This window comes from Corvus brachyrhynchos, unplaced genomic scaffold (assembly GCF_000691975.1).
Source record: "Corvus brachyrhynchos isolate BGI_N302 unplaced genomic scaffold, ASM69197v1 scaffold14, whole genome shotgun sequence".
In the NCBI taxonomy this organism is placed as follows: Eukaryota; Metazoa; Chordata; class Aves; order Passeriformes; family Corvidae; genus Corvus; species Corvus brachyrhynchos.
In genome coordinates, this window is record NW_008239110.1 from 11,896,162 (window position 1) to 11,919,172 (window position 23,011).

Below are 23,011 nucleotides of genomic sequence, written 5' to 3' on the forward strand. Positions count from 1 at the left end.
ATACTAAGAAGCATAAACTGCTTATTTGAGTAATTCATACTATTCCAGCTGCACTCTAACTGCACATAGCAATGCTTATCACATTGCCATGCTTTACCGTATTTTCAGCCAGCGTATCATTTCAGAGGTACAGACAGAATCATACTCTATAAAGATACTGAGATTGCCAGCTAATACTTTTTATACAAAACAGTAACATAATTATTAATAAGAATCTACTGAAATACTGTGTGCATTGGTCTGAAGAACCACTACAGAGTAAGTCAGTAACAGTAATCACCTTGTTTATGCCAGTAATTATTGGATTGTTTAGTTATATTCTATGCGGTAAGGTGAAGCAAGTCAGTCCCTGCATTAGCTCTGGTGTTTTTAACTACATGGAATATGAACAGCAATTCCTGTTCCACACTGTTTGTGGCTGAAAGATGAAAGTTTGGCTGAGGAATATTTTTTACCCCAAACCAGATGTTATGGTTTGGAAAGCTCACTAACTCTTTCATGGTCAGCTGTACTTTGGTCATCCGCTCCTGCCAGCAATTTAGTCACGATGGAATGCTTCTAATCCCAAAGGTGTAATTCACCTTATTACTAGAATTGAGTGCAAGTTATTTTGCAGCACAGAAAACCATAGTCTACGACTCGATGAAAATATCTCAAAAAATGTACATGGTTCATTTTCTCTAATTTTACATCAAAACAAGAGCTGATACCTAAGAGAAAAATATATCACCACACATCTTACACAAACATCAACCTGACTTTGGTAAACTTCCATTTCAGACTTGATGTGTGGATCCCTGGGTCAGAGCACTGTGTTCAGCCTTGCTCAGCTGAACTGTTGTGTGTTCCAGCTCTCCCAGGGTGCTGCTACCTGAACACCAGTCTGAAACACCAGAGACTCAGGAGGCATCCCCAGATTTTGTCAGTGCTGCTTGTCTCTTGAGAGAACCACACAAGTACAGTGCCAACAAGAAAATGCTCGTGCATAACCAGCTAGTGATTTGGAAGATGTCTGACCTAACCTTGCTCTCTGTGGGTAGAACAGAGAGTTAGTTATAACTCAGATAAGAGTTGGTACACACAGAAAGTAGTAAGATATACTGAGAAACAGTAAAAAGTGCAGCAGGTTGCAAACAGAAAAGTTCAGTCTACAAAATCAACATGAAACATTAAAAAAAATTGCAAGCATTATCATGAATTAATTTTATATAGAAATGTCTCCTCTGTGATAGCCCCGAACAATCATATCTTTTTTGCTACAGTGAGTATTGCATTTATTTTTCCCCTTTTCTTCTTGTTGGTCAAATAATGTCAAAAAATGAGATGTATGTTATATTTAAGCACTTAAAATATATATCTTATGATCAATTTAAGACAAAATAAAATAACCAAGTTAATACCCAGAAAAGTTTGTTTTACAGGACTAACTTCTTCTCCTTAGTACATGATAAGAATACAGTGATACAGGAAAGTACTTCAAAGCCACTTAAAACAGCCTTTCCTAAAAGCTGACCACAATCACAGAGTACAGTCTTAAAAATCCATTACGACATACAAAAGTAGACAGTTATAACAAAAAAAATCCAAACCTCAAAACCTATGTATGCCCATCTTTCTCATTTTTAAAATTCCAATTAAAAAACCCATCCATTTATCTAGAAAGATCTTTTGCTCCCTTATGAAATCTCACAAATAGAAGATGCTCTGTCAATCAAGGTCTTTGTGTTGCTGATAACAAAAACAGAAACAAGCGAAGAAATTTAGGCCAGGATTTCTTAGACATCACAGAAAAGGTGGAAGGAAGACACTTGTTCTTCAGCTATCTGGTTCCTGCAAGTCTATCTAAATACCTGGGCCAGTGCCTTAAGGGCACAGCACAATGAGCAGGGAAGGGACAAATATGGTCTGCAGCTGTAAAAGGAGTGTCCCCTGCCAACAGCATCTCCTCCAAAAGGGCTGGTCTAACTATACCAGTCTTCCTTTGAAATAAAATCCCCAGAGGGCAAGAGCTTGAAATTTTTTTCCCTAAAAAACACACTTTCACAAGAAGTTTATTATTAAAATATCCTTTATGCTATTCAACAGTCTTCATGTGTTAGTTCAATTTATGCCTAAGTAAAATTCAGTATTTTATTCCTTTAGGAACCCTAAAAACAGATACTGGGTTATTTTTACTACGGCAACTAGCTTTCCAACGCATCTCTAATGACTTTTGTTTACAATTAATTATTTAGAGAATGACACTATGAAGCTCAACATAATTTCTAAGTATTGAGCATGAACAGATATCCACTAGCGCTCTAGCTTTGGATAAGAAGAAATTTTTCTTTTTCACACTTATTCCTAAACACTTATAAAAAGAAGGTAAGTCCGAGGCCATGCACTGCTCACCAACATCTACACTGAGATTAAAACACAGGGGAAAATTTCATTTTTTATTTTCAGGTTTCCTGATGTTTAATACCATATACAGTAGGTATAACATGTCACAGGGGCCCATACACCTAGAGTAGCTTTCTTCACGCTCCTAAATACCTGCTCCTCTGATGTGCTGATAATCCATTTCTACTTTCAGAACTGCCAAGTACAGATCAGTATCAGATGTAGCTACTTGACTTACAATCCTTCCTGGGTTTTGTTTATTTGTGAACGGCCCACACTGAAACATTAACTCTTTAATTGTCTGAAAAATCCTACTGGTTTAAAATATCCGCTTGCATTTTGAGCTCATCATGATTATAAATTATTACAGTGCCTGTACCTTAAAATTTAATTATCAGAAAAAGGCATGCCACGTTCCAATTAATCATGGGGCAGGAGATGTCCTCACCTGAAGAAGACGTCCCAAGCATGCCTTGGCACAGGGACAGAGTGGTCAGCATGGCCGAATAGCTCATTCATTCACTGTGGCCTGTTTCCTTTCTCCTAGAGTTGTACCAAACAGCAAATGAGAGGCTGTCTGGGAGCTAATCAGGAGCTTATGCTACCACAGCCTATCTTGGAAATACATGCTTTGTCCAAATCCAGGAACATGGATAGCCTTTATCAATCAGGTAACACAAATCAAAATCAAGGCAGCAGGTAAAGCTACAGAGCACTCCGTAATCAGATTCAAAAAGAGGAGCACATTACCTGAACGTCTTTTGATAGCCCAACACGCTGAGCAGAAAGATGAGAATGGAATTCACAAGTTCAGAAGCCAGGCAGTCAAGAGTGGTTTAAACCTCAGGCCTCAGGGCCAGGACACAACAATATGTGATCCTGAAAGTAATTTTAGCAATCAGTAGCAAACCAAGAAGGAGCTCACCCGTGACAAGAGGTCAAGTGGGCAATCAGGCCCTGTTGCGCCTTCTGCTCTAGCAGCTGAGTGCTTCCAAGACTGGGTCTCACCAGTGAAATACGACCTTAGGGGGATGAAAGGGGATTTGACACAGGCATTAGCACATATGTGAGGCTCACAGAAAGAGATACTTGGGAGCAACCCCATTCCATTCAGCAGTCTTTGACTGAATACAGGGAGAGACGGCATCCTGATATGGTTAGCAGTTTTTTTCTTATATGGTTATTTTGGATGTGCTGCAGAAAATGGAAAAGTGGGGTATTTTCCTCACCACAATAAATTATAATGGAACAAAGGAATTTAATAACTGTACCTTATTTTCTGAGGACGAAAAAGAGCAGATATCTCTTACAAATATGTATCAAAATAAAATTAAAAATAGGAGGGAAAAGGAGGAAAAATTCCTCAACAATATGCAATTTAGATTTTGGAGAACAGTTGAAGCTGTTGTTCCTGCTAAGACTAGGAGAAGACTGAGGAGCAGAAAAAAGTGAGAATCAATGGTAGATACAACCTGCATTATATACAACATACAGACCTTATATCCTGAAAGCTCTTTCCAGGATTTTCACGGCAAAGTTACTTACAAAACAAGCAAATAATTTAAACACTGATGAAATAAAAGTTCTCTTTTAAAAGGCTTTTAAAAGAATCATGACCTGTCTAAGGCATGACTGACAGATACAACACTGCACCACCCAAATCAGGAAGAATTTCTCACTGAGAGGGTTGTCAAGAATGAGAATGGGCTGCTCATGGAAGTGGTGTAGACACCACCCCCAGAGGTGTTCAAGAAACAACTGCACATGGCACTTAGTGCTATGGTCTAGTTGATATGATGGTGTTTGGTCATAGGCTGGACTCGATCTTGGACGCCTTCTCCCACATTAATGATTTTATGCCTCTATGAAATATGATACAACCTTCAGAATATATCTTCAGCTGAGGCAAAAATTCAGGTGCAAAACAAGCAGATGTGATGTCAAACAAACAAGAAATACAGATTAAATGGGAAGAGCTATATCAAGATAATATCACAGGGCTATGAGAGATGGGTTGGGTATTCAGTTCAGTAACACTAGACATTATCTCTAGTCAGTGGCCAAGATACCCATTAAAAAATGTTGCAGATGGACAGGCAACTGGCCAGATTGAATTAAACTAATTTTCAGGAGTAGAACACCTTAGAATTATCCGTACAAGCTAGGACTGAAACAATTTTTCCAGGAGGAAAAAAGTAGACTTGAAGACCTTGACAGAAAGACAAGAAGTAGCTGGATAGAAGTACAACTCTTTACTATAAACCAAATTAGGGAAGAGATCACCATTAGTGCTTTGTACGACCAGGCACTTAATCCCCCACTTGGCTACTACACGACATCTGAGAGAAATGCTCAGCTGTTCTACACTGGCATTGCTGTCTCTAATGGAGTTACATAAGTTCACAGGATTCACCAATCCAGTTCTGTACATTCACGTTGCGCTATTCTCAGAGCGATTGCTAAGCAATTTATTACCTGCGAGACATTCAGTTTTGTTAGCTGCACATAAGTTTGCTTTCTGTGCCAAATTTAGTTTTGTTAATGGCACATAAGTTTGCTTTCTGTGCCGAAGTGTAAAACCAACTTGCAGAATACGTCAAAACAGAGTTTAATGTAAGTTTCAATCTCATTATGACACCAAAAGTATTTTCATGACATGTTTCAATACAACACAAGAGTATTTTGAAGAAACTGTTACGAAAGAGGAAAAAATTGTTTAGAAACAGCTTTAAAAGTTAGTCAGAATGGGAACCAATTCTAGCAGAAAACAGTTTAAATGTTTTGTAATGGCTCCTTGAAAATCAACCCTTATTTTTAAACTCAACCAATACTTGTAAATCAAGTTAAGTGGTACTAAAACTCAAACTTGCTTAAATGATACGGAGAGCTCTACTATACAAATGTTATCAAAATACAGCAGTTATTTACAATGCCTCTAAGACTACTTCAGCACGACTTTAAAATTATTTGGTTCATCCCAAATCATCAGCATGGTTTCCGAACTACATTGCAGAGAAAATACAGGTGCCGTATTTCCATCTGCTTTAATTACTTGCTAGCTATAGTAAGTTGATACTTTCCTTTTCCAGTTTCTATATTTAGTATCATCAAATTAAATCCTAATGGTTTGTCAAGACACAGTTAGTAAAGCTGGAATTTTTTTCCCAGACAATCTCATTCAGAAATTTCTCTCACTCCATCTATTTTTAAAAGGAAAATATACTTTCTAATTCACCAATTATTCCTTTTCTTAACAAAAAGCAATGCCATATTACTCCTTGAAAAAGCATCCACAGAAGAAAAACAGCCTTTTGGTGCAAAACAGGTACTGAAGAAGTGGGTTGTCTTCAGTAGGATCAAATGCCTTAAAGGATGACATTCACTGACATTGAAGCAATGAGAGCCTAAAAGGATGAACAGAAGTTGAAATTTTCTGCAAAATATATTTCAATAACAAATCAATCACACTCAGAGAATCTCAATTTAGAGTGAAAAAAACAATCATATAAAAGGGGTAAGATTAGTCAGTTGATTCCGTATATTGTCTGAAATCAAAGCTTAAGTTTTTCCATTTTCAATCCTTTTTTTGAAAAGGCCACTATAAGTAATGGCTAACCCAGTCATAAGCAATTATATTGACATAATTTATAATTTAAGTCTCCCTTTTTTGCTAGACTTGGCTAAATTATTCTTCATACAATCACATCTCTACTTGCAACTACTTTATTTTCATCAGAAAGAAATATTTAAGTCATGTAGTTATCTGTATTATGTAGAAAAATAAGTCATAACACTCAATCCAAATTCCAAAAAAATTACTGTCCCATCTCCTTCTAAATCTATTTCATTGCTTTGTCATGCAAGCTAATTTTCATTATAGCTCAAGACTAAAAACTTACTCTTAAATCTTAATCCATTCCACCTTCAAGTCTAACCCCCTATTAACTTTCACCAGCCAAAGGGTCATGTTTTTAAACATTTATTTTTCACTAGATGTTTATGATGAAAACCTTTCTGGTCATTGCCTGGTTTTAGATTTTTCCATTCATGGCTTAGAAACATACAGCTTTTTAATAACTAAAGGTATGCAAGCTGAGTTGTCCTCCTTTTTAGGAAAACATAATTTTTGTAGAAGTACCCACTAATATTGGGAACTGACTTTAAATATTTAGAATGAAAGGGATTTGTTTTTTCTTTTATTTGGCACGTGGGGAAGAAAGGAAAGAAGGGATGATGGAGACAGAACAATAACTGCAGAAATGTAAAGTAAAATAAAGCATCTCCATTTCGAAATCTGCTCTAGAGGATATCCAAAGCAATATTTCTGAGCGTCATCACCTGAAAATGTCACAAGCACTTTCAGATAATTGTAAATGAAGTTGACACTAAAGAAAGATGATCTCTTTTCCTCTTAGTTTGCTTGTAAACCTGAAAGCAAGGGATAGTCAGCATTATTATCACTCATACATGCTATTCATTCTTACTGATGAGTCCTCAAGTGTTGAGCTGATGAAAGCACTAGTAAAAGGTTTTTTCTGTATTCAGTTTTCCCAAAAAAACAGCAGTACTGTATGACAAGCCAGAGAAAAGGTCTTCCCAGTTTCCTCTTCCCCATCAAAACAAAGTTCATTTCTGCACTCTCCCTGCCTGCAAATCTTTTCCTCTCAATGCCTGATCTATTTTGAGTTTTATTTGATCAAGAATTTCTGTAGACCCTATGCAATTCCAGTATCTAGTGGTTCCTCCCAGCAGAACAGACCATGCAGATAAGAATATACCACTCAGCCCCTACGGAGCAAAGAAGAAATCTTCACCAGTGTTTTGAAAAGCAGACTGGAAAATAAATCTACTTCTTGCTCATAATTGATTTTCTACTTTCCAGGCTTGTTTAATGAAGTAAAGGCATGGAGCCTTCCAAGCAAGTACGCAGCTATGCAGGAAAGAAATATTACTGAAAAACACACTGCAAGACTCCCAACACAGTATTTTTATCTACAGCATCTTTCCACTTTCTAGAAGGCATTAACTAGAAATCACCTCAGGAAGTTTTAATGCTAAGTGCTAAGTTTCCAGAATAAATAAATTCAATTCCAACCAGAATCATGCAATTTTAGTAACTGCAGAAGAATTTGAGCTACTTTCCCAGAAGGATCAGAAAGAAACTACCTTGAAGTAATTTCTCTTCCCTTCCTCTGGAATAAAAAAATCCAGATTGTAACCAAAAAAATATAATCCATGTTCATATTAAAGACTGATCACTAATTCCACTTTTTAAAAAAAGTTTAGGTTATAGAAACAAAATCATAAAGTAAGCAGAAGGTGGCACAGTCACCAGTTAAGAGTCCAAGTTTATTTTCAAAGCCAAGCCCAAGATGAATCTAGGACAAGTCTGTAGTGGCCTACTGGGATACTTTCCAGTAACCTACAGGTACCTATCAAGCAATGGAAAAAATCAGCAATTCCTAGCTACATCTCAATATTTACACAATAATGACTATTAATTTTGACATCTGACACTCACAACTTACATATTTGACACAGCAGCTATTACAGAAACACCATGTATACAAAATCATGGAAGGGCTGATGTTGGAAGACCCATCTGGAGGTCACCCAGTCTAACCTAGACCCTATGCAAAGCAGGGTCAGCTGGAACAGACTATGCTGGGCCTCACTCAGGTGGGTTTTGAATGCCTCCAAGGAAGACAACTCCTCAAAATCTCTGGGCAGCCTGTGCCAGAACTTGACTATCCTCATAGTAAAAAAAAAAAAAAAGAAGTGTTTTCTTATGTTTTTGTTTGTGCCTATTGCCTTATGTTTTCATGAGACCCACTAAGAATATGCCTGCTCAGTCGTCTTTACTCCTCACCATCTGGTGTACACACACATTCATAAGATCCCCCTGAGCCCTCCCTTCTCCAGGCTAAACAGCCACAGCTCTCAGCCTCTCCTAGTATGACAGATGGTCCAGTCTCCTCATCATCTTAGTGGCCTTTTGCTGGACTGGCTCCAGTATGTCCATGACTCTCTCACATACAGGGGAGCCTTAGAACCAGACCCAGCACTCCAGGTGTGTTTCACCAGCACAGAGGAGAGGGGAGGGATCACCTCCCTTGAACTGCTGTGACACTCATTCCGGAACACCACTGACCTTCTTTGCCAAAGGCACACTGCTGGCCCACACACAACTCGTGGTCTGTCAGGACCTCAGGGCCTTTACTGCTCAGCTCTTTCCAGCCGGTCAATTCTAGCCACATCCTTGCTGTGCTGCCCCAGATAGGCCTTCAAAGGAAGTTCCTGTTGGTGCATTCCCCCAGCCTGTCCAGCTCTGAATAGCAGCACAACCATCTGTTTCATCAACCACTTGTCTCACTTTTGTATTGGCTACAAACACTGAGTGTGTGTTCTGTCTCATCACCCAGGTCATAACAAAGATGTTAAACAGACTGGCCTCTAGGGCACATTGTTAGTGACCAGCCCTCAACTGGTTTCACGCAGCTGACCACAACACAAAGTCCAGAGGTTCAGACAGCTTTTAGTCTATTTTAATGTCTACTTGTCTAGCACACACTTGGAAAAAATTCACAGGCACATGACAAAGAACAGTGGAGATGTAACCAATTTTAAATTTCCTTAAAAAACAGTCCCACCAAAAAAAAAAAAAAAAAGACTAAAAACATTTTTATTGTAGTGTCTAGTCTATCTACTTAAAGTTTGTGCAGTTCCTTTCACTGCAAGTTTTCTAAACCATTCAATAAAAAGTGAAAAAAAAAATTGTGTATGCTTAAGTAGGAAAATCGTAGTATCTCCATTAGAGACCTACAAGAAAATTGATGCTCTGGTAAAAGCATACAATTATACTGCTTTGTCCTAAAGCATCTCTTTTTTTCATTCATTCCATTAAATAAAGTAGAATCCTGAACACTCAGTCCAACAGCTGTACTTTCTTATTATGGCTATCCAGTTGAATACAAACTTCATCAGTGATACAATCTTCTGGAGAGCTACCCTAATGAACATTCTTAAAAACTTGTCTCATGCAATTGCAATAAAGGCTTTTACTATTGCTTCTGTTTGGCAGCTGGAATACAAGGAGCTTATTTTAAGAGTACTTATATTGTAAATGATTTTCCAGACTTGCCTCTTTTACAATACTTACTTTATTCCACACAAAATGGGAGACATTAACTCCTATTCTTCAAGCACTTCATCATATAGAATTCTGTAGGTAAGACTGTTCAGAATTTTTCACTTCCAACAAAAGTTCCCACACCTCAAGGGTCAGTCAAATAAGAATCTTCATCAAGACCTCAAGTTTCAGCTGTGATTAGCTACCCTAAGAAGAAAATCTATGATAAAGATGATTAAAGGAAAACCAAGAAGTCTTCTTTCTTCAGCATCAACTACTTCCTTTCTTAAAATTCAACAAATGAGATAACAGTGGCAATCTTAAATCAAGGAATACATATAAATCAAACAAGTAGATTTGGAAGAAAGAAAAAAAAAAAAAAATCACTGAGCACTTGTGTGCAACTTCACATTAAATAATTAGCTCAAGGCCTCCGGTGCATACAGGTCTGTATCACACACCTGTCAGTTTATATATATTCAGTCTCATACAAACATGCTTAGTTCTGACTACTACTGCAAAAATCTTCCATTTTTTACACAAAAAGGGAAACAAAAAAAAGGTAAGTTGGTGGCATACTGCAAAAGATGCAATTAGCTAAGAAACAAATTTAAGAATTATCTATACAACTAATACACAACGAACACACTGAGATATCATTCCAAGGCCCATTTTAAGACTATTCTATGTACAACGCAGGTGTCAATACACCAGCTGTAATTCAGTGCAATTATAACTCATGTCTTAACTTGTTAAGAGACAGCATGGAACAACTTGGTTTTCAGACTTAGACATTTAACAATCAACAGCAAATTTGCTTAAGTTTTCCAATACTTTTTAAAAGTTGAATTTCAAATTAGCTAGCAAATGCCATTTAAGCTTTGGTTTGTTGGTGTGTTTTTCAAATCACTTTTACACACTAAGCACAGGTATCTCCAGCTACTGATCCACCACTGCTCCCATTATACAGTCAGGAAAGGTTCTAAAAAGATCAAAGTTTTTGATATTTAGCTCTGTTCTGTTTCCAGCAGATCCTCTCCTCATTTTAATCCATATTTTAAGAGAATTTCCATTGCTTTCTACTTATAGTTTAAGGGTTAAAGAGATAATACAGCTTCCAAAACAAAATCTCTTCCATGAAAGTGTAAGGTTTTTTTACGGTAAGTTCATTAAAAATGAACAGATTCATGCATAACAACAGAGCTATGTACATTTCAGAAATGTCTCATTTTACAGATAAAAAGTTAAACAAGTGCTTGTACTTGTCAGTTTTCCATAGTTTTCATTAAGTTCTCAGTATACCTCCTATATTTTGGGCAGTCTTCAATCACAGAACCGGATATAAAATACACCAGAACTCAATGCAGAGTATCCAACTAATTCATTGTGTATCCCAATAAACGTAAGTATTCATTGTTCATTCAACTGGAAACAACTATTTCCTCCTGTTACAGACTCATGTGGGATGTACTTGCAACCACAAATCAATACCATTGTGCTGGGACAGGTGTGCCACTACCAACACCCAGTCAAAACCCCTTTTCAGTTCTGGCAACCTCTATTAATCAGGTTATGCCAGAAACAAACGTTACAAATCTGTAGCACAGTAGCTTCAGGAAATTTCCCAAGACAGTTAAATCTTGAGAAACACACTGAAGAAAAAAATAAATAAATAAAAAAGATTTAGTAACAGATGTACAAATTCCCCAATCTCCTTCCCTGTGAGAAAGAATCCCATTTACCCTCTAATCACCTATCTAAACTATAGATGACACATCTGCTATATGACTAGACCTTAAATAGCTGCAAGGAAAACAGGATAGACCAAGGGGCTATTCTCAAGTTGCGTTTGTCTCAGAGCTGCATTTCCTTTCAGATTTATTTCTTGAATATTTGCATATCTGATTTTAGCCATTCAGGAACATAGATCCCTAGAGATCCTCATTCTACAAAATTATTCCAAACACAAACAAATGAATTTTTTCTCAGGAAAGTAATATCACGTTCAAAACTCCCCGAAACAAGAAGTAGTAACACCTAAGCAAAAGAGTGAAAATGGTAGTCATCTTACAAACACGTATCACTGTATTTCGTTAATCACCAAAGTAAGGGGTTTTAAGTAGTATGTTGTTTCAAGAGGCAATTTCCTCTTATTTAGAGGACTTGTGAACCTAAGATGCTTTGGGCAACATCCAGAAATAAAAGACATATCTTTAGTGAATTTTATGACAAGACAATTGCATTTCCAGCTTCTTAAGACCCTTAAAAGGTAAAAATGCAGTTATTTCAGAACAGAATAAAACCAAATAGAAATCCTGTAGGAATTAATCCCTTTTTTGTTGTATATTCCCTAAGTCAGCTTTAGAAAAATCAAACATAAACCCCTCTTTCAGAGTCCTGACAAAATTAAGAAAATGCTGCTGTTCATTCAAATATTCTCAAACATTTCTTAACTTATTAACTGACAGAACTCTGAAAAATGCCAGTACCTGTTTAAATTTTCACTTCTTTGTCCTTTTTTTTTTTTTGATTCTGCTAGGTTTTTGGGAAGTCACTACAAAACAGCATGGCACACGCTTTCAGAGAAATTAACTCACTGCACTTACCTCCATAGTGTTCAGCAGAATCAATGTTATAGCTTGCCACACCGACTACATAAAACATTCGGGAAATCGTAGTTATATAAGCTGGGCCTCTAACGAGATCTTGCCACTAGGGAAATGTACTGGTTTGCATAAACCAAGTCAAACTTTGTTGCTGTTGACACCAGTGCCACTGAGGATAAGACATAGAGGCAGCCCCACACTCGGTACCACAGAGAGCAGGGCTGCTGCCCACCCCCACAGCCACGGGGCAACACGGGGCAAGAGAACAATTCAACAGAGACCCAACACAGCCCATACGCAAAGTGCCTGACAAGGCTCCTCTTCCCAAGAGGAGAGCCTCACAAGTCTCCCAAGAAAAGCACATACAGCCTCACACTTCACTAGATATATATAGATGATGTTCTTTGATAAAATTAGTTCTTGTAGGTAAACTTAAGACTACTCTCAATTCTTTAACAAAGCCACTGGGTTTTTATGCTTCCAAGACCAGAGAATTTTCTTTATTTCTTTCTGAAGCTTTAAAAAATTCGTTTTTTAATAAGAATTCCTTTTCCATAGGTGAGAACAGATGAGGCTCAAGATTAGTAGTGAATGTAGAGTTGAATATAGCTTGTGAGTCAGGACTTTAATTAAGGGACCAACCTTATCAAAATTTCATATAGGGCCATACAGAAGCTAGAGCTTATGATCAGTATGTAATTTTTTTTATATCCTAGAGTGAGAAGTCATGTTACTTCTGTCTACAACTTTACCAAGCTAACAGATTTTTGAAAGCAGGAAATTTAATTTCCCTCGGGACCAGGGAGCATAGACCTATAAGAAAAAAAAAAAAACCCCACAGAGACAAAAAACCAGACAAAAAAACCAACCACAACAAAACCCCAACCCGAAACATTTTAAAATTTCCATTAGAGAAAAAGAGTCTAGTACACCAACAGCTTTGACAAAAAAACAAACTAACAAACAAACCAAAACAAAAAACTCCAGCAACAAACACCCCGCCCTTCCCCCAACAATCTGGTATTTGAAATCTACTTTATTCTAGAGTATCAACTCACAGCTATGGAAAAGAACACAAACCAACAGAAGCTAAACTTGCTTCAGGCTCTTCACTTGTTCAGAACATACCTCCTAAAACAGTGTCTGCCCAAAACGGTAAGAATTACGATCTCATGCATTAGATATTTGGAGGCAAAACAGAATATACCTAATACACCAAATTGCCATATATACCTTTTCAATCCACAGTGTGGACCATTCACAAGGTGTGAAACAGAGCACAGAAATAAAGGAAGACAAGACAAAAATCAAGAAATAAAGGAAGACAAGACAAAAATGGGAATAGAAATAATGGCCACAGAACACTTCCAGGTCAGCTCAAAGAATACGTAAACTGAGCTTTATGTCGAAGTCCAGTCTCAGCATAAAGCAAAGGGACATTAGCTTTTAAAAGAAAAAAACAGAGGGGGGGTTGGGGAGAGGACTGGCTGAATTTTATGGCATATAACTCTAAGCTAACACTATAATGTTAGACAATATATGGAAAGCTAGTGAACAACCCAGACAAAATAATGGATCCGAAATTTCAAATAAATTTCTACCATTCTGTGTCACAACACATAAAATACTTTCTTTAATAAATGAGCTATGTTGACAAGACAGGTTAATGTTGAGAAGACACATAGATGTTCAAGGTGTTTTGCCTTTTTTTTTTTAGATATAAACATATAAGTTGATTACTTATTACAACCAGCTACAATAAACTTTAAGTGTGAAACCTACACTTACAATTACATAAAGCAGTTAAATTTAAAAAATCAAGTATTTTCCCTAATCCTTATTAAAGAAATAATTTCCCATTATCTTCATTTGTCAAATTTTAAAAGGACAAAGACAGTCATAGAAGATTACTGAAATACATTTTAGTACAACCCATCCAAACACATCAGCATCCACACTGCAACATACTAGATCTGAGAAGGCAGTGTCAGACAAACTTTAGTAAAAGTTATAGCTTTCAATCATGTTGTGAGCAAAACCACTGTTCTAATAAAAAATCTTTGGATTATAGCACACCTGTTTTCTGAACACATTACAATTCAGGTTTATAGAAATTAAATTTCAGGAAACTGGCTGGAAAGATTCTCATAAAAATTAAAATAGAAAACTATTACTTCTCATATTCACCTCATACTACTTCTTGTAGCTAAAAGATTGTCTTTCATTTAATGGCAGCATCTTGAAGAAGGACTTCATGAACTTTTTAACATTAGCTATTTTTAAAAGCTGTCATTTTGATACTAGTCAAGTGACAACCTCAGCAAAAGGTTTTTCTCCTTCCTCCTCCTAGCCTTCTAGATTCAGTTAGAAGAGCCTGGCTAAGGAAACAGAACCAGGTAATATGCATTAAGTAGGACAAGATGGTGAATAGCTTTAGACTGTTTTGTTTCTCCTGGTTATTTTTGGAATGCAATGCCTTTGGTTACTGGTATGACATCAGTCATTAGAAGAATACACAGATGCCTGGCTTACTACTGCCAAACTTGTATCAGCCAAGAGACATATACATCTGATTTCATAATGTTATGTTGAGATTTGCTGGGTTTATTTAGCAGCAAGCCAGCAAACAGTTAGAAAAAGTTAGTGACTATTTTAAGGTAATGCCCTCCTCCTCAATACAGTTCAAAGGAGAATGAAGCTTCAATGGAGAACTGGAAGGGTAGAAAACAGTAGTATCACTGAGAAAATTACTGTTTTTATTAAAGCCAAAGCCTGATTTCAGAGAATGAGTTACTGAAGTAATTTAAGTGCTTAGAAGCTACCCAAGGCTAAAAGTTGCTGTACCAAAACAATGACTTAGGACAAATAACACTTCTATGCATGTATTAGATGCAGTCCACCTCTAATTGTACTTCTAGACATTAAAATATAAACTATGTGTAACCAAGAGGTTGCATGACAATACAGAAATATCCAAACATGCAAAGCAATGCTGTTGCCAAATACAATTTTACTGTGTTTGAAGAAAGTACAAAACCACAATGTTTAATATTAAATTGCAATCTGACTTCTTCTAAAGAAGTGCTAAGGCTGTCAATTTGAAACAAATTCTTTGCAGATTCATATTTCAAATAACAACAACAAAAAAAACACCACCAAAAACCCACCAGACTGTCTTCTGCTGATCCATTTTTGTATGACTTGTCAAATCAAAACTCCTTACGGGATTGAGTACTTCAGAGTGCTCTGCCCATACTAATTTACAGTGTATGAAGTAATTAATCTATAAATACCTTGTAGAGTTACAGAGTTCAACTACTGATTTCCTTTTTCAAATATACATAAAAGACTCTCCAGTTTACAACTTTTACATCTGAAGGAAAGCATTTCAGTATTGTGTTCTTAACTCTGAACTGACACTTTCATCTAAAAAGAAAACGGCAAAAGCCTTCTTTCATAATGCAGTACTTAGCTGAAAACAGTAACAATAACAGAACCCAAAAGCACTAAATATTCAAAATATTTCTTTTTTTCTTTTTGTAAGGTTTATATTGTCCTATATAAAAAGCAGCTAAAGGTTGGTAGATTTTAAACTTCATGGGTGTTGCAGTATCAGGTTTCATTTATGTCCTGAATGTTCTTTCTTCTTTAGTTTTTAAATTTTGACACGTTGTTAACATTGAAGTTTGTAGTAAAATCCACGTCTTTCAAGTTTTTCTTTAAATATCCTTAATGTGTTGATGTGCCGGATTTAACAGCCGAAGTACAGACCAGAGCAATAACATCTCAGTTTTCCAGCTCCTTGTAACTCTATATTATTTCATTATAGCAGTGAATAATAAACAAGAGGATGCATATAGAATCTTAGAGTCACTAGGTTGGAAAAGATCTTTAAGATCATCAAGTCCAACTGTAATCCTAACACTTGCAGGTCGACCACTAAACTATGTCCCCAGCTGCCACGTCATGTTATTTATCCTCTCCCACAATTTATTTATCTCTTCATTTTTATTATTCTTTTGGATGGTTGTAAAATGAGGAGAAAAAAAAACCCAAATCAAAATAAAGCTGATATATGCACAAGTGTATTAAAGAGGCATTTTAGACTAGTAACATATGTGAATGTGTGATCAGTTTTTCAACATCACACTTTCAGTTACACATGCATATGGGAAATATCTTTTACACATGCATATGGGAAATATCTTTAGAACACTAAGTTATCAGTGGCCTCAGAAGAACTCTGAGTTACCAGTCAACCACTAAAACTATGTGGGTGGAGAGCAAAGGAATTAATTTGAATATTTTTTTAATATTAAAAATATTTCGTTCTTGTCCTCCTTCCTTCTTTTGATGTCTTGTGATAAAAGACTGTAAAGTCATTGACCTAATTCACACATCACAACACTGAGCTGTAAAATATACCCATATCAAGCCAACATAGAACCCCTGCAGTCTCACCTTATAGGTTTGCAATGATAATGAAGGGAAGAACCATTTGAGAGATATATGGTTCTTATTAACTAAACCACCAAATTCTGTAATTTTTGTCCTACAAAACACAGAAGCTAAGAAAGACCTCTTCAGGTCTAAACTAGAAGCCACAGCTGCTTTAAAGCAGTTTGTAGTGCATCACCTAGGAAGTATTCAGATAAAGACAATAATTGATGATTTTACAGAAGTTCTGAAGAAGATATGGAGAGTTTGAAAGCTCTAGTTACTTCTTCTGAACTATACCAGATAGTATTAGAGACATGACATCTTTACCCAGTTCCATCTTTCTCCTTATACCATCATGGGTACAGGAAACTTCTCTTCAGTGAATACCCCTTGCTAAGACCATAATTACTGCAGAATAAGGACACGGTTGGAACACCACATGGAAAGAGTCTGACAGGGAAGACTGAGAGACTACACTAGCATGATTAAAAAAAGAAAAATCTTGAGATAGTTAGACACAATATTTCTGGAGCAAGTTTCTCATTTCCTACCTAAGAAGTCTCTCCCTTCTTAGAGGACTTACTTCAGCTACCTTTGGAATAATTAACACAAAACAAAATTAAATATCTCCAGAGAAATGTAAATTAATTGAATATCTAATATTACATTTTCAGATCTTTTAGTCCTTGCTACTATTTTTAATGTAGTAACATAATATCTATTCACACATTACCAGTCAGAATAATATGAAAAATACTGACATTAAAATATGTACTTAAATCACACCCGCCTCAAAATTTCAGCTCTTTTCATGCAGTCCTAGAACTGTTACAAATACTGGCCTACTGCCAGCGTTAACACACGTTAGAGAGATGACATAAGGCTGCTTAAAAAGCTAAATCTCAAGTTTTGTAGAAACTGTTAATGGCATCAACTACAACATGATGACAGCTAACATCAAAACAGTTTTACAGGGATTTTTACATTCTCATGTCTTCCCTGGTTTTAAGGGCTCTGTTTTTAAAATTTTCTTATAATTTTATGCACAATGAACTTTCTGCAAGAGGTTTAGTTGTTTTGTTTCTTGAGGCAGAATATTTCCAAATAAAAGCTGACAAAGTTTCACTGGAAACATTTTGTTAAGAATCATTAATATAAGTTAAACCTTAAAGCTCTTCCTTCCACAGAACTGCATTCTGTGATAGCTGAGGGACACCTTTAACCATCCCAGAAAAAGAGTACATACAATAAAAAAACATAAGCATCTGAATTAAAGATCATCAAATTTGCTCTTCAGTCTTTGAAATAAATTTACTATCTACATCCCCTAGAAACTGACTGGATTAACAACAACATTAATGTCTACTGTCTAAGTACTTCTCTCTAACACAGGAAGACGGAAGGAAAATAAACGAATTTTTTTTTTTTAAGTAGTTTCCCAAATACAGACAAGAAGCTGTTGGAAGAATTAAGAACAGAAGTCAGGTCTCAGGAGTCTCATATTCTAGTTTCTTGTTTACTCAAGGATGATGTGTCTCGGTTAACTTTGTTAATGTAGTCTTTGAACTGAGTTTTCTGGAACCTTTCCAGAACTGAACCATCAAGCTCTAAGTATGTACCAAGGAAAAACATTAGTGTTTTATACAGTTTCTTTTTATTAAATAGACAAAAATGCTAACTGTAGGGTAGAGATCATCTTCATGGCACTTACAGACTCTTCTTCCAGAATCATACAGTACTTTGGGTTGGAAAGGACCATAAAGGTCCGCCAGTTCCAACCCCCCTGCCATGGGCAGGGATACCTTCCACTGCACGAGTTTGTTCAAAATTTCATCCAGCCTGGCCTCAAACATTTCCAGGGATGGGGCATCCACAGCTTCTCTGGGCAACCTGGTCTAGTGCATCATCACCCTCTCAGTAAAGAATTTTTTCCTAGTATCTAATCTAAATCTATCCTCTTTCAGTTTAAAGCAAATCCCCCTTGTTTTATCACTACATGACCTTGTCCAAAGTCCCTCTCCAGCTCTCTTGCAGCCCCCCTTTAGGTACTGGAAGGTGCTGTAAGGTCTCCCCAGCACCTTCTCTTCTCCAGGCTGAACAAGCCCAGCTCTCTCAGCCTGTCTTTATAGCAGATGTGCTCCAGCCCTCTGATCATCTTTGTGGCCTCCTCTGGACTTGCTCCATAGCCCTCTGATCATCTTCTGAGCTCTTCTCTGGACTTGCTCCAGCAGGTCCGTATCTTTTGTGTGCGGGGGACCCCAGAGCTGGACACGGCACCCAGGTGGGGTCTCAGGAGAGTAAAGCAGAGACGGAGAATCAGTTCCCTTGACCTGTTGGTCACATTCCCTTGACGCAGCCTTGGATACTGTGTTGGTTTTCTGGGCTGTAAGAGCACATTGCCAGGTTATATTTTCTCATCAATCAACACTAGCAGGTGTTTCTTTCTCATCAGAGCTGGTCCAGTTAATGTAAAATTTCTGCAACAAATATCATACAGCCAAACCAATACTGAAGATTCTCATTTTATAATCCCAGCACAAATCATGCAGCTATTCTGTAGAAGTCAAAGATTTATGTTGATGTCACAAAACTTGCACAACAGACTTTACAGACACACTTAGGATATGGATTTCTCAATCAAAAATGCTCAAACTACAAACTACATCAGAAAGAAAGAAAGAAGAAACAAAACAAAAAAAAAGCAACACCCCAACAAATCCAGAATGAGAAACAAGCCACTTGAACTCTTGTGGGACTCGTGAAAACTAATGCCATTCTCTCCTACTGATGTAAGCATAGCAGCACCTTGCTTTTTGTTTCTATTCCAGTTGTCTTATGCAAACTAATTAAATATATATGCATATTTTCATCTGCAGCAGGCATAATTCAACACTGCATTAGCACTCCTGCATGCAGTAGTACAAACACATCTATGCAATCTCATAATCGCAGTTTATTTCTTGTTGGCTTTAATCTTTGTGTCAGATGCTACTTTATCCCAAACTGGCACACAGATCTTCCGAAACACCGGAAAATAAGGAGCTTATACTGAATAGGAAGGCCTAAAATTGCTTCAGTTACAAACTACCACAGTCTTGGAACATAGCATGAAGTATCATCTTGGTTTTTTTAGACCTGCATTTCTAACCATTTGTTTTAACTTCCCCTGTGAATTAAGCATATTAAAGTTAAATCAAGCAAGTCTTTCTCTCCCACCCAAAAGTAAAAATATAGTTAAGCACTTCAGAAGTGTTTTGCTTAGTGAAAAGGAATCATACCTTATCGCCTCACTCTGAATTACTGGTTAAATCTGGTTATTAAACAAATTTCACCTTTTACTTTGTGTTTCTGTATTGTTTTGACTAAAACATCGGATTCTCTTTAAGTAATGCAAAAACATAACTGAGGAATCCTAATTTTGGAATTTTACATTTAATTCATGAGTGACCCTCATCTTCTGTGGGGAAAGCATTTTCTTCTGCTCCTACTCACAGCTCATAATACACACTGCACAAGAATAGGCAAAAATAAACTATGGAGTCACATTTCTTTTGTCAAAAGACAGAAGTTGTCTGGATAACTCAACTGTGTGCATTACTTTGACAATATTTACAATATTACTTTGACTTAATATTACAATATTACTTTGAGAATATTTAGATTTCCTTTCACCCCACTACAATGGTGGGTTTGTTTTGACCTGATGAAGTGCCTTCTGCTCTAAACCCAAAGGGAGAGTTAACACATCTTCAAGACACTCTTAGAGAAGAGCTGGAACAAAAATTAAATAAATGGGGAAAACAGTTGAAAGATGTGAGAAGTATCTTATATATAAGACATTAAGCAACTTGAAAAGCACAATTAAGAAGTGGTACTCCTAACAATAAATTCCTAGACTACTGAAGAAGAATTCTATGCACATCTGCTGGCAAGCATTTGAAAAAGCTAGAACAGCAGAATTTGGTCAACAGACCTTAACAGAAATATTCTAAAATCTTTTTGCAACAACTTACTTCAAGGAATCTTCCGCAAAGTGAAGTTAATTCTTCTGTGAGAGTTAAGTCTCAATTAGGGAAATAAAGTTTTTTATGTTTATATTTTTCCCCCGTAGCCTGACTCCTTTCTCAAGGATTAACTTCTGCAGCCAGTTATCAAATCAGGCTTCAGATTCTAGAGCAGATTAGAAAGTTTAGATCATACTTTACCCAGAAGTTTCTATAATTCTTTTAAGCCTCCCTTCCTGAAAGGTCAAGTAATAAACAGAAATGTAGGACCTGAGTCCTCTAGCTACAGAACAGTCAAAATGTGCATCTCTACCTCAATGAAATTCATTTTATGTAATACCTTTAATCTTAATCCTAATTGTTAAAATCTTAATTTTATTGCTGAAATAGGTGCAAGAGACGTATTTTTATATACACCCTGGTTTACATTTAAAAATACTATTATTCACTCCAGACCTTCACTCAATAGAAAGATCAACTGATTTTCCAAGCTTTCTCCCTAAAACTTGAAAACAGAACACACAAACTAAAACACTGCCAGAAGTCACTGGGAAACATACAAGACTCCAGTCCTGCAAAAGTCTAATTCACTTGTAAACTCCTTGTACAAGCACATAGTTTGCAATTATTTTAAATACACAGCAGAAAACAACTCAGCTTTTATTTTCACTAACCTGAAATCTTTGTCAGAACAGACTTGTACACAATATATAGAATTTTAGATGAACCCTACTATGGATCATAAAAAAAAATGAAAAAAAAAAAGGTATTTACTTTCACTCTCTTTACATTTTCCAGCATGTGAGTTCAAAATATTTCAGCACCATGCATTTAAATCCATAATTAACTCACATCCACCTCAAGATATCTGACGCATAATAAGTGAGAGTGCACATGGTACATGTCCAGTGATGTGGAACTCATGGGTAACACACAAATGACTTCACATCAGAATTGGAATGCTGTTCCTGAAATAAACTAGTAACTGCTGGGTAATTTCCTAGAGAAAGTAAGGGAAATATATCAAAGGCACACACACAAATATAAGTTGTTCTTCTTTGACTTTACATATTCACCCAGGCCTTACAGTAAGCCTAAAACACATTTAAGGTCTCCAGGTGCTTTTTACACCTTTTAGGGAGCACAAATCTGTACTATCTTTAATGTTTTAATTCATTATTTGTATGCACATGGAGCAAAACCAAGGAGATTCTTCATCTTTCTATAGTCCAACTTTTCTCTTTATGCAATTAGTGTTCCACTGATGTTAACATCAAAAGAAACTGGACTTTGAATTCAAGGACAAGATACCCCTCAGCCATCAGCTTTCCAAAATATTAAGGTGCACAGTGTGCCACGATAAGTACTATTTTTAACTGGTCAATGGTGCATCAACTGTACATAAATATGAACTGTCTCCACTGTGAGACTGCCAGCAGTCTTCCTTCTCTTCACTCTTAGTTCCAATGAAATGTCACCTTCATCCATTTTAGCATACATGTTAAGAATACTGGCAGTTCCCACAGTGCTTTAAAAATACCTTTAAACGTTCCAGCTATTAAATTCCTGACAAAAATTACTTCTGCTTTCTCTTTAATAAAAATAATCTGCTTCTCATTTCGTCAATAATGTTATTTGCCTACATCTTGAGCATCACACAAGAGAGATTTCAGCACCAAAGCAATGTCTTAAGTTTTTCTAAGTAAATCACAGCTACAGCCACATCTGAAACATTGGGCCTACCTGCCATAGCAATAGGCTTTGAAAACCCCTCCTAGCTTGACTCCAGCCTCTCACAAAGATACAATGTATTCTCCAGGCTAGGGATGACATAATGAAAACTGTTCAACCAGCAATAGCACACCAGAAATTTTCTTCACCCTCACCATCTAAGGCATTTAAGCTATTACCAGACACCTTAAATAACAGCACTTCAGCAAGGGGAAGGCAAGCATCACTTGAATTTCTCTGTTTAAAGAGACTCGGAGAAGGGCTTAGAGCTAGAAGAGGAGCTACAATTTCCACAGAATGAATAACCAGCACCAGCCCAGCAGCCAGGGATCCGTTCCCGCACACCAGGCGGGATTCGGACACAACTAGCGGGGGCCGGTACTGCGGCAGCTCCCGCGAGCGGCTCCTCTCCAGCCCCGCGGCTCCCGGAACGCCGGAGCTCTCCCCGCGGGACCACGGCGCGCTCCTGCCCGCGGCGACCGGGTGATGCTCCCGGGGACCGAGGGCGCTCCAGGCTCGGCCTCCGGGGTACAAATCCGGCCGCATCCCACCCGGATTTGCCATCAGCCCCGATAGTCTGTCCCTCTCCAGGCCCATCGCTGCCCGCATAAAGGCAAGGAGCGAAGGGAAACAGAGCGGAGGAGGAAGACACCGAAGGCGGCGGAGGACCTGACGCGCCTCCCTCACCTTCGTCAGCTGGGCGATCTTCTTGCTCATTT

The 23,011-nt window shown here is 37.2% G+C and overlaps 1 protein-coding gene across 2 annotated transcripts in view; it reads right to left on the reverse strand.

Moving 5' to 3' along the window:
* FAM184A (family with sequence similarity 184 member A) overlaps positions 1-23,005 on the reverse strand; it is a 74,660-nt gene extending 51,655 nt beyond the window's left edge. For both annotated transcript variants that reach the window (XM_017739681.1, XM_017739680.1), the window contains exon 1: positions 22,980-23,005. The gene's annotated coding sequence lies outside the window, so the exon portion shown is untranslated. The remainder of the gene's footprint in view (positions 1-22,979) is intronic.
* Between the last annotated feature and the right edge of the window lie 6 nt (positions 23,006-23,011).